Raw genomic sequence first — 13,707 nt, forward strand, 5'->3', positions numbered from 1 at the left:
ACAAAAAAACTGGGGAAAAAAACAGCCGATTGTTTTAAACCCCAATGCTTTTGTTTCACTTAAAACCTTTGAAAAGAGATGATAGAAGAAACTTAATTTAAATGTATGGCTTCTGTATAACAAATGGGGCAGACTTCATTTCCTCTTTTGTAAAGCAGGATTTTTGTGTCGCCTCCACCCCACCTAAAAGCTTGCATGACAGAAAGTTTATTCTTTCCTGACAGCTCCCCCCACCCCAACCACCACCAGCCCCCACCACCCCACATGGTAATGTTTTGCTTTCTACACGCGAGCCTTGGCGAAAAGTTGTACCAAATGGTTAATTTAATTATTGAAACTATAGACCAACTGCTTCACCAGCCTTCTTCCACGCGTCTCCGAGGGGGGAAAAAAAGAAAAGAAACCATCTCTAAGAAATAATCTAATAAAGCCCAAGAGCAGAGAAACCCCTTCTGATTTTCTACTGAGGCAAATACAATTATAGTCCGTCGCATCCTTTTTTTGTGCCTCTGAAACAGGTCCTTTGTGCGTTGTACAAAGTCCGAATCCAGCGGCCTGTCACGGCTTCTCTTTTCTACTTCGCACCTTTTTGTTTTCACTTAATGAACTGGTGTCGCCGAGTATGATGGCGAACTAGAAAGAAAAGGCCCGATTCCTTCACAGATGGCGTTTAAATGTTGTAATTTATACATTCATATGTTCATTATGAATAATAACTTCATTGAACTCTTTTTTTTTTGCTTAGGGAATTCCCGTTCATTAAATTCGAAGAATGCCATTTCTTCTCACCGTTAATTACAGAATAAAACAGCCGAGAATTTTGAAGGTGCTTTCTTGACACCATAAATGTAAACGGAAAACAGAAGCATGTGTGTGTGTGTGTGTGTTTTGTCTCTTGTCAGTAAACAGCATTTCTAGGACTTCAAATAGATGTACATAACAATCGGCGCGGGCTCCCCATTCCGCATAAATCAAGTGACAAACAGGATTCACGAGTCCCTAAATCTGTAAGGGAGTAACAAGGAGACAATGGTACAGGACGTTTTAAAGGTTTTTCAAGGGACTCTCTTTTCTTTGCGGTCTTTGCGAGGTGGCTTGTCGGAGTGAAAAAGGGAGGAACAGGGGTTGACAAGAAAACAAACGTAAAAACAAAATGGCTTTGTGGACATGTGAAAACGCACGCCCTGTCAGACTTCACATAATGTCTTACTTTCATTGAGTTTATCCCGGGGCAAAGCGGTACTCGTACTAATAATAATAGTAATAAAAAAAAATCTAAAAAGTACCAGGGGGATATAAATAAAGTATTAAACACCAGTGAGAATTGATGCTAGGGTTCATTTTTGATTGCTCTATTTACGTTTAATTGATGATGAGACGCGAAAGATTGCAGACGTTATTATTATGAATCTTTGGGTCCCGCTTTAGACTGCTGCAGGGAGGCAGTGGAAATATTATTATTATTCCGACTAAAGCGTTCAATGGAAAAGCAACTAACTAAACCTCTAACGACGCTGTAATGTAACTGAACGTCATGTCAGATTGACGTGGATTTATCTAAGCTGGTATTTTTTATATCAATGCAAGTAAAATTTCCCAAACCCGCACTTTACTATTTTTTCCTTAACGGCCATGTAAGGAAACTTTACGTCGATCCCCATTACCAGGCTGTACTGACGTCAACTAGTTTGTTTGATCAGTTAGTAACGCTGATGGAGCGGAGCTGCTCCTCACATCGAGCTTTGTAGATTTTGTCGAGTCTCGCTTCGGTTCTTCGATCGAGACCCCTGTTTCTGAACGCTTAGGTTGAACGAATTCACGCAGAACAATATTTAAGCTTTCCGTCTTATTTCTTGCGTCTTACTGCTCTGACATCTGCTCGTTTTTTTTAGGAAATCGGAGCGTTTGAGCAGACGCACAGATGTAAAGTGACATCTGCACACGACAAAAAAGGAATGGAAATTGAATTAGGTGGGCCCGTGTTCCCACTTTGCTTCATCTTCCAAAGAAGAAGAAGAAGAAGATGAAAGGGACTAGTAAACTATAAGCTGCGCTTTAGAGATTTGTAAGGGTGTCCGTGTTCTCTGTTTAGAAATCTGACATTCGAGTGGATATTTTATTGTGCTATAGTGAAGGTTCTGATGGTGGACAGCAATCGGATCGATTTCTGTCTTTTATTTCTTTTGCAAGCTTAGAGCCCCCATATACACACATATACACACACACACACACATTTTTAGGCGTTTAATATCGAGTTGTGAAGCATTGGCGGTGTAGAGTTACTTTCGCAGTATAAAAATAGACGAGTCTGTGTTAGATCTCATTGAACACAGCTTTGTCATGTATATATTTATGTCCCTTTAAGGGTTATAGCAGCGGATTTATGGCTATGTGTTTGCAGTATTTTTGAAATATTACATTTGAATGTGTGGTTTTTAATTTTAAATTTATGGAATATAATTTAATATTTCTTGATGGTGTACAAATGAACGCTGCTCACTATTAATTACATTTGCTGTCTAGGAATAACAAAAAATAGCCCTTTTATTAAAAACGATGCAAAGGTGTTTTTTAATGATTTTTATCATACACACACACACACATACACACATATAAACCATCATTCAGTATTACAAAATTACATTACCTAGAATAATGATTAGAGTCAAGCAACTGTTGGCACCAAAGATAGATATTAAATTAGTATTAAAAAACGAAGGTTCGTGTATATCGTCTTCTTCCAAATGAATACATTTGAGTGTGCATGCAGTACTCTTCACACGATGGCCATGTACATTCCAGGAGTCCTGTATTGATTCCATTTTCACTCCTGTAAAGGTATGCTTGATTTTTTTTTTTAAATATATAAACTTCTACACTTCCCATGCAAAGGTTTCTTTTAAATCCTACGCCTTACAACACACTTTCCCAAGTGACCAGGAGACAAGGAATGGAAAGTATTAGCATAATAATCTCATTCTGATGGATAAAATTAGCAAACATATTACCATCAGCTGCAAGGCTACCATTGGCGAGATGCCGTGCTTAGAATCAATTACTAAATTACTTTAAGCTCTAAGACGACATTAACAGAAAAAAATTGCCATCGACCGGAATGAAATAAGATCAAAATATGCGATCATTAAATCTCTCGCCAGTAATCGCGAAACTGATTCATAAAAATTGCCCAAATAAGATAGAATTCAATTTTTAACGGAGTCCCCTGTCATCATTCCATATATTCAAGTGCTTAATATGCGTTTCAAGTGCTATAGTCTAACGTCAGCCAGGTGCAAAAGCCATGAGTAAAATATTGGTGTGATTAATAATAACAATAATATCAACAGTAATATTTCCTTTTACCGATATTTAATAGCAATATTTATTCTTACCGATACTGCATATTTACAGTCTTATGCAAATACGATTTTTTTAGTTTGCTGTCATCTTGTGCTGCACGTCTTTATTTATTGTTGCTGTTTATGTTTTTATTAATATTTTTTTATTAATAATTTCGGAGGAATATGAGCCTATACTCTGCTTTCTTTTGTCAATTGTTTCATGACCACGGAATCCGAGGGGGCAATCATACTCCACAATAGCATTACAGTATTCCTCTTGCATTGGTAATTGACAATTATTAGCTGCAGCCTATATATCAGCTGTCTTGCTGTTATTACCGCTGAATTGAATCGCTGTTGGGGAAGTCAGGGTCAGCATCATTAACCAGCTCGTCTTCGGGCTTGAAATACAAAGCCGCTAGGCAGGTTGGCTGGCAGATACATAGCCGTATAGCTACAGGACATAGGCAGGACTAATCACACAGATTAATAATGGACAACAAGCTTTTGTGTTTACTGAGGTTCAGTGGAATTAGCCGATTAGTGTCACTGTGACATAACATCTCCTGTCTGGAAGACAGAGCAGCATACCGTTAAGTTAAACTGCTACTGAGAAATGTAAATGTGTTATTGTCCAGCACCGTGTGAATAATCGAAACGTTAGAGCCTTTTCAAAAATAATATTTTTTTAATAATGGTTATTAGCGAGGGTCATCTTTAGTGTAAATCAAAAATAGCCACTAGCAAATACCGATTTTGTTTCTATTGAACGATCAGATTTTATCTGTAAGATGTGGATGATTTGAATGTTTCATTTGGATGTACAATACCCACTTTTCTAGCGGGCTGAATATATTTTTTCCATGAAAATTTAAGCAATGCAAAATAAATAAATAAACACCCCATCCCCCACCACAATATATTGTCAAATATGAAGTTTGAACTGAAAAATTGAGAGAACGGCAATTAAAAATTTAAAATTACTTTGATTTATGAAAAAAGCGAGGTTTGCCATGGTTTGTCTTTGGAATCCTTGAAGAATTTAGTGATCGAGAAATATATGTATATTCCTACTAGAGTCTTTCAAGTGAAGGTAGAAATTAATGTATATTAAAGTGAGCCAATGTGACTTATCAATCATATCAAATGCACACACTGTCCCCAAGCAAATTAAACCTGGAGTTGCTATTTTTATATTCTAAATATTCTTGAAAGAAGGAAAATACAGTATACAGTTAAAACAATATTGATGAAAAGCTGTGCTTTTTGGTATAATATGTTGGTATAAATGTTAAATGCATTTTTAAAAAATAATTAATAGTTGCTTTTAATTTTGCTCTTATAAAGTCTATTTAAAATCTATACATACAGAGCTTCCCGTGTTGGGATAAATATATGTTACATTATGAAACCTTGGATATCTGCACTGTTGCTTTTCTTATGCATCAGGAAAAAAGAAATTACTGTAAAGTAAACATTACAACTGCAATATTCTGTGTAGAATGAATGTATACTTTATGTACAGTACACATGTGTTTAAGTCAGTCTTTTAAGTTATTCTTTAGTTATCTCAATGCTGACTCTTTGGTCTTTTTACCCTCTACATCTCAAATGTAGCCCCAAACTGTGTCTTTACAGTTTCTTCTGAAATACTATTGAGACTGTATGAAATTTGGTAAACCGTGTTAGGCTTAGCTTACATGTCTTAGCCTTATGTAATATTTGAAGAACTTAAGCCAAAGGTAAATTGCACTTTTAAGGTTATTTAACTGATGATACACAAAAAAGCACAATGGGACTATTTTATTACCATCAATTATTATGTCGTGTTGAGTTTTAGAAGAGTCTGGGTTTACATCTTAAATGAAGAAGTCTGTAGCATTTCTATATGCAGTAACAAAGTACAGAAGAATGTTTGTCTACAAAAGAACTAACTGGTGATTGTATTATGTTCTTTACATTACCATTGATTATCATGGGATGCAGCAACATCATTCAAATATTTATGTATTTGTATTTGTATGTACATGTTACCTTTTATCATTTTAATGAACTGAAATTTGTGTTTTATTTGAACTATATTTCATTTAGACATATATAGGTGAGTATTAATGGCTGATAATGGCCTTTTCTGCAGCATGGTTGTACTCTATGTTACATCCTGCACTAAAGCTATAACATCTAAATGTGGCTTGAATGGATGAATCTCTATATAGCAGCAAAAATGGAAAGTGCACCATCCTGAAGGCACTGATCACTTTCCACCATGCAGTAGCTGGCACACATTACTATGCTAATATATGAAAGATAGTAAGGATTATGTCAACCATTTGCCAAATGCCATTCTTGAATGGTATGCGTCATTTAGTAAGTAGGCATTTAGGGCAATGGCAATCTGTGCTGCTTTGATTTTCCTGTCCAGCATAGCTTTAGTTGGGGCTGAGCAAGCAGCGGAGTGCAGGTGTCCTCCACTAATGTTCCATCCTTGTTCCACTGGATTTAGGTTGGGAGCCAGAATTCATTTTACCCATTTCTTACTTTAGGAACTTTAGTTCAGGTTGCATATTTAATGTTTTCCTTTTCATTTTTAAATAGGTATTTTAATATTGTTTTCATTTACATCAGATTTGTTTGTAGTGACCTTCTCAAGCTGACAGACTCAGAGCAGTGCACATATGGCAAACCTGTACAAAACAGAATACAATATATGCATGCATGCCTGCACAACAGAACCAGACCCCAAAGGTGCTGCTGTAGCTCCAAATCTGACTTGCTGGATGACCCTGAGCAAGTTGCGTAACTTGCCTTTTCTCCGATTGTACAAATGGCTTTGAACAATTGTAATTAATACTGATCTTGTATGTCAATGTTGAGATAGCCAAATAATATACATTAATACTATATTGTATGTGTTTGTGTACTGATAAATAAATGTAATATTATTTAGATATTCTGATTCCTGTCCATTCTAGTAAGTGTAAATTCACTTAAGGTTATTTGTCTACAGAAGAAAGGGAAATAAACCGACTTGATTTGGGAAAAGCAAAGTCAAACTGCTGCTGACCCTTGTCATCCAGCTACACTGACACTGCACGGCAGTTCTATAACACATTATGGTGCTGGCTAGTGTCCATTATTGTTTTGGAGTTGTGGTAGCCAGATGCTGTCATCTGTTACTGCTGATTCCTTTTTCCTTCTTTCTTTGTGATGTTCTTTCCTAGGGCTTTTTGCATTTGCACATATTCCAGTGGTTTACTCTAACTGCCTCATTCTTTATAATCCATTCCTGCTTGTTTAATCTTTTTTACCCATCTTTTCAGATTCTAGTTTTTCAGGTATTCAGGTAATCACTGATATGTCTGATATCCGATACACAATTTCTGTTTGAAAGGTTTTCAGATATGAAAAACTAGCAGAAGTTCACATTCTATACTTATTGAGTGAACAATACAAGAAGAGGCAGTAACATAACGGATTGAGAACATTGCTTCCTGTGTAATCTACGTTGCAAATACAGTGCCTTCAGAAAGTATTCAGCCCATTTAGTTTTTGTAATGTCGCAGCTTTATGCTAAATTCATCTAAATTAATTTTTTCCCTTGTCTAGCAACAATTAATATTCCAAAATGACAGTGAAAATAAGATTTTAAAAATTTTAGTAAATTTATTAAAAATTAAAAAATTGAAATACCATGTTGACATAATTATTCAGATCCTTTACTCAGTACTTTGTTGAAGTACCTTTTGGGGCTATAACAGTCTGAAGTCTTCTTGGATATGATTTGACAAACTTCACAATGAATGAATTTGAGGATTTTATGATTTTTCAGTATCCGCGCATGCTCCTAACCTCCTTCTCCTCCTTACTCCTCCTCCTTTCTTTGCAGTCCTCATTAGCTCTGTCATGTTGGTTGGAGACCATTGATGGACAGCTATTTTCAGGTTTTTTCAAAGATGTTCAAGTCTGGTCTCTGGCGGGGCCATTCATAAACATTCCCAGAGTTGACCCTAAGCCACTCCTGTGTTGTCTTTGCTTTGTGCATAGGTTCATTGTCCTGTTTGAAGGAGAACCTTTGGTCCAGTCTGAGGTCCAGAGCACTCTGGAGTAGGTTTTCATTCAGGATATCTCTTTACTTTGCTTCATTCAGCTTTCCCTCGGCCCTGACTTGTCTCTCAGTCCCTGTCCCTGCTTTACTGTTGGAATGGTATTGCGTAGATGATTAGTGCCTGGTTCCTTTCAGACATGATCTTTAGAATTCGAGGCCAAACAGTTCAATCTTGGTTTCACCAAACCAGAGAATGTAGTTTCTCATATTTGTAGAGTAACTTTGGTGCCTTTTTACAAAGTCCAAATAGCCTTTCATGTCTTGTCTGGTCACTCTAGCGTAAAGCCCAAATGAATGGAGTGTTGCAGTGATGGTTACTCTTCTGAAAATATCTCCTACCTCCAAAAAGGTTCTCTAGAGTTCAGCCACTGGGTTTTTTGGTCATCAAGTCCATTCTCCTCCTAAATGCTCTGTTTCAAGCTTATTACATTTAAGACTTATGAATGCATCTGTGCTCATGGAAACTGTCAGTTTTTCAGGAATTTATTTTCTTGTAGCCTTTCCCAGATCTGTGCCTCAACACAATGCTGTCTCAGAGCTCTGCAGGCAATTGTTTCGACCTCATGGCTAGGTTCTTGCTCTGATACACATTGTCAATTGTGGAGCCTTCTACCGATAAGTGTGTGTCATTCCTAATTATGTCCAATCAACTGAACACCAAACAAAGTGTAGAACCATCTTAATGAAGATCAATAGAGTTTTATACACCTGAGCCAGTTTAAATGTGTCACAGTAAAAGATCTGAATACTTGTGTCTGTGTGATATTTCAGTTTTCTTTTTTTGTCCTTGTGTTACATTTTGACATTCTGGTGTATTGGGTGTTGTTTGATGAGGGGAAAATGAATTTAAAACATTTTAGCATAAAGCTGCAAGATAACAAAATGTGAAAAAAGTGAATGAGCCTGAATTTGTTGTAAAGGCACTGCAGGTTCTTTTAAATTCATTTAAAAATTAGGACACACGTTTTATACTTGCTACATACATACATATATTATGATTTATATTGGTGACAAAGTCCTCATCCCCAGTGCAAATTGATGGATTTCTTTTGATTGGTAAGCTTACCAGACTTTACAAATATAGCTCATAACTCATTAATTCAGCAGTTCTCAACCCATGGGGTGCATGAAGTAACAAAAAAGGGGGCGCAAAGATGTGAAAAAAAGAAAACAAGAATCGAAAATATGAAAAATACATCTATTGAAACCAAAACAAATTAACTTAAACTACATTCTGATACTAGAAAAATAAATATTGAGTTAGATAAATGTTGATAAGAGTTAAGTAGGTATAATAAAACTTGTAGCGGTGTATCAGCAGCAAAAAATATAGGAATACATTTTATTAGAGTTTCAAAAAAACGTTAGGTGGGCACGATTACAATTGTTATGAAAAATTGTGTCGTAAACACTTAAAGGTTGAGAAACGCTGCATTAAATTATTAATTTATAATACATTATACTTCTCACTACATTTGCCAGATACAGTAATACTAGGATTCATGTCACCTCTGCTTTTTTTAGTACAATGGGGCATCATAGCTTTTACAGATTGCAAGCAGCATCCCCGGGAAGGGAGATTTTTTTTTAATGCTATTTCTTTTGCAGGCAGAGGCATTTGAGAGATATGGAGCCACAAGGCAGTGCAGATTTCCACTTGCCAAGCTAATGGTGTGACAGATCTCTCATTTCCAGAATCATGTTGCCAATGTAAGTCACCGTGGCTCAAGGATTGGTTACTTCTTGAGTTGTTTTTTTTTTTTTTTACAAAGGTAAATTCATTTTCAATTAGGGGAATCTTGAATGAATGGAGGTCCTATTTGCCTAGTATGTCAGTTGATGGATGACAGGCACCAGTATTAAGTGCAGTTGAGCTTGCTATCCTTTACTTTCATCGACGAATGCCCAGCATGGTTTCTTTTATTACTTGTGTCATTTTTGCATCAATTAATGATGGTAAGTTCCTTGGTTGTTCTGAATTAGATGCATTTTTCAATGTGGCTTTTGTAAAGAAATAGACAGTGATTTTCAGCCTGTATGGATTGTCACTTTGACTACAGTGTACAGGCACTCTCACACACTGCAAAACTACCAGTGCTGGTGTCTTGTTTGAAATGTACTTATAGTTATGTTTTATAACATAAAATTCTCAAATCTGCTTAGTCGAATACCAGGTTTATAAGAGGATGGAGCCTATCCAAGCAACAAGGCATGCATGCATACTGATTTGTCAAAATGTATTTTCTTGGTATTTTATATTTTTAAAGAGATGATAATAAGCTTGTAATATATATCTGCTAAATGTTTTTATTACATGAAGACAAATACAGTAATGATACAGTTACTTTGAATGAGCTCTTTGCAGCCTGATTAAATATGGTTTGTTATAAACGCCAAATAAAAAAACTATATTATACCTTAAAGTGTGATTGTAGCGGAATAATATATTTTAATCATATGACCACTACTTAAACTAACTAACCCACTCTTTGATTTGTTTTTTTTTTGTACATATTCATCCAGCTTCAATTCCACCTGCTGTGACAGACTCTCTGACATTAAAATGGATTGCTAGTTTTTCATAGCCTCCTAAATATTTAAGATTTAATGCAGCCTGCTCTGAGAAGTAAAGTATCAGCTCATGTGATTCTGACAATCAAGTTGTCATGCACTATATGGCCAAAGGTTTCTGGATACCTGACCTTCCCATCAATATGAACTGGTTGAACATGCCATTACAAAACCATGGGCATTGATTTGGAGTTGGTCCAGTCTTTAGGGTTATAACTTCTGTGAAGGCTTTTCACAAGAAGTTAGAATGTGTCTAAACAAATCCAAATCATATTATGTGATATCATCTACTGTTAAATTCTGCTCCGTACTTGTAAAATGTTTATTTTTATACTGTATTGAGGATTTGTTCTGTTCTGTGTATTGTACTCTATTGTATTGACCCCCTTCTTTTTGACATCCACTGCACGCCCCAACCTACCTGGAAGGGGGTCTCTCTTTGAACTGCCTTTCCAAGGTTTCTTCCATTTTTTCCCTACAAGGGTTTTTTTGGGAGTCTTTCTTTGTCTTCTTAGAGAGTTAAGACTGGGGGGCTGTCAAGAGACAAGGCCTGTTAAAGCCCATTGAGGCACTTCTTGTGTGATTTTGGACTATACAAAAATAAATTGTATTGTATTGTATTGTCTGTGGGATTTTGTGCCCATTCAGCCAAAGGCAAGTCAAGTATTGATGCTGGACCGGAAAACCTGGTTCATAATCGGCATTTCAATTCATCCCAAATGTTCAGTAGGGTTGAGGTCAGGGGTCTGTGAAGATGACTCTAGTTCCTCTATACCATACTCATCAAGCCATTATTTATGGACTTAACTTTGTGCAAAAGTGTACAGTCAGGGTGGAACAGAAGAATTCCTTCCCTAAACTATTTCCACAAATTTGGAACTGCACAATTATCCAAAATATCTTTGTATGCAGTTGCATTAACGGTATCCTTCACGAGAACCTAGGGTTATAGCCCAAACCCTGAAAACAGCACCAGATCATTATCCCTCCACCACCAAATTTTGCTGTAGGCATTATGCAATCCAGAAGGTAACATTCACTTGGCATCTGCCAAATCCAGATTTGTCCATCTAACTACCAGGTAGTGAAACGTGATTCATCACTCTGGAGAGCACATTTACATTACTCCAGAGTCCAAAGGCAGCATGCTTTACATTACTCCAGCTGAGGTTTGGCATTTCGCATAGTGACCTTAGGCTTGTATGTAGCCACTTGACCTTGGAAATCCATTTCATGAAGCTCCGCATGCGCAGTTCTTGTGCTGTTGCTTCCAGAGGCAGTTTGGAAATCTGATGTGAGTGACGCAAGAACGAATAGGTGATTTTTATGTGCTTCACTACTCACCAGCTCCACTCTGTGAATTTGCATGGCCTACCACTTTGTGGCTCAGCTATTATGGCTCCTAGCTTCACAATACTAGCACTTGCAGTTGACTGGAGACAATCTAGCACAGCAGAAGTCAGTACATGAAATGTGACATCCTATGATAGTGTCACATTCAAAGTCTCTGTGCTCTTCAGTACAACCCTTTCTACTGTCAATGTTTGTCAATGGAGACTGTATAGCCATGTTCTTCATTTTATGCACCTGTTAACAATGAGTACAGCCAAAACACCAGAACTCAATCTTACTGTAATTTTTGCCAAATAGTATAACTGTTTCAACTTCACAAATTGCCTGCTTGTAGTTATCAAAAGCAGGTCTCCTTTTCCTTGACATAAAATTATTTTTAAAGTTTCAAATGTACTTAGTTCTTTCTTAGGATGGACTGCAACCCAATGCCTACTGGGCATGATTAAGCTGTAACCTGTGTCTCATCATAATTGCCGTCTTCTTATCTCACATCTCCAGCTTTAATGCACCACTTATAATTCTCTGTTGATAAAGATAAACAATTGATTAAATTAATCTGATTATCATTTCTAATTAGTTTACTTCAGTAAAATGAAATGTTGTTTAGAAAGCATTTTACATATAGGTATTTGAAATGTCAAACACAGTCAATTCTGTGTCTTTATGGATGCAACATGTCCTGTATGAAAGTAATGTAAAATTATGATATAAAAATGTTATCAAAATTGATTTAGTAAAAAATTCTTTTAATACAGTATGCTATTATTTGTGATATTGAAACATTAAAAGTCATTACATAGGCAGCATGGTGACAGATCAGATAATATTACTGGCTGACAATACTTTGACCCACGTTTGACTCCCAGCTTTCACGTCTTCTGTGGGGAATTTGCATGAGTGTGCTGGTAGGAACTGTTGCTTCCTGTGTATAGGAAAAAATGCTTTCAGGGGATGGATAGATGGACTTAAATAGATAATATGCAGCCTCCTTCTTCAATGCAAGCATATTCTGCTAGTTCATATAATACAAAAACTAGCAACTCCCTGAAGTTAGAAGTAGTGTTTAAGCAAACTTTTATCTTAAACATTTAATTATGTTCGTTATAAGGATGAAATAATTATTCTTCTCCCACTAACTCTAAATTTTGAAAAGAAATCACTTTGATAAACTTGTATTTTTATTGTATGTTGGAGCAAACTATTTTATCAGCCACAATGTGCTATTGTGAAATCTATACAGTGTATAAAGTTTTTTGTTTTGTTTAGTTGTTTTTTAACTTTAAATAAAGAATGGTTACAGCATTAAGTGTTTATCTATCTATCTATCTATCTATCTATCTATCTATCTATCTATCTATCTATCTATCTATCTATCTATCTATCTATCTATCTATCTATAATTTAATAATCAATTTGTTCTTAAAACATTTAACTTGTAATATTGAAAGCTAGGCCAGCACAATGGTGCAGTGGTGAATGTTGCTCTGTCCTGGGCATAAATCCCATTGCTGATGGAGTTTGCACTCTCTTCTAGTCAACAAGGATTTTTTTTCCAGGTACTTCAGCTTTACCCCGACATCCCATAGTTGTTTATTTGTAATGTATTAGTCCTATGTGGGCATGAACATGAATTGGGCCTAACCTGGTGTTTCTAATCCAGGGTTGGTCCCTTTGTTGTACTCTATACTGAAGCAACTCCATACCTAGGCTTTAACTCAACAAGACCCCACGTTGGATTAAGACAGCTTCAGAAGTCATGTTATGTTATGTTAAGAGCTCCTCTAACTAACACATTGCTTCCTTCATTTATTAAACATGTTTTTATGCGTTATATTTTCTGACTTTCTAGAGTCTGCATGTTCTCCTTGGTCATATGTTTTTTGTCTATGATTTCTATTTCGCCACACTGTCTGGTAATATGCTGTTAGTTTGTAAGGTGACTCTAAATTGGCATGTGTGAATGCTCCCTTTAATGGTCTAGTATCTCATCGAGCCCTTATTCTGATCCTGCGTTGGGAGTTGTCGCATCACTCTGTGCTTGCACTTGGTGAGTTGCGCTGTGCAGGAGCAAAGTCATTTCTACAACTGTATTGGATTTCTGAAGTGGCAATGATAGATTGGCCATCTAGCTCTGTGAAGAGGATTAATTGTGCTCTATTTTTGTGTTGTATTTACTCCATTTTGTGATACCCATTGCACACCCAAACTACCTGTATGAGCGTCTCTCTGAATTGTCTTTTCTCAATGTTTGTTCCATTTTATTTCCCTACAAGTTTTTTTTGGGAGTTTTTATTTGTCTTCTTAAAGGCAAGGCTGGAAGGCTGTCAATAAACTGGG

This window comes from Polypterus senegalus, chromosome 4 (genome assembly GCF_016835505.1).
Source record: "Polypterus senegalus isolate Bchr_013 chromosome 4, ASM1683550v1, whole genome shotgun sequence".
Lineage (NCBI taxonomy): Eukaryota > Metazoa > Chordata > Cladistia > Polypteriformes > Polypteridae > Polypterus > Polypterus senegalus.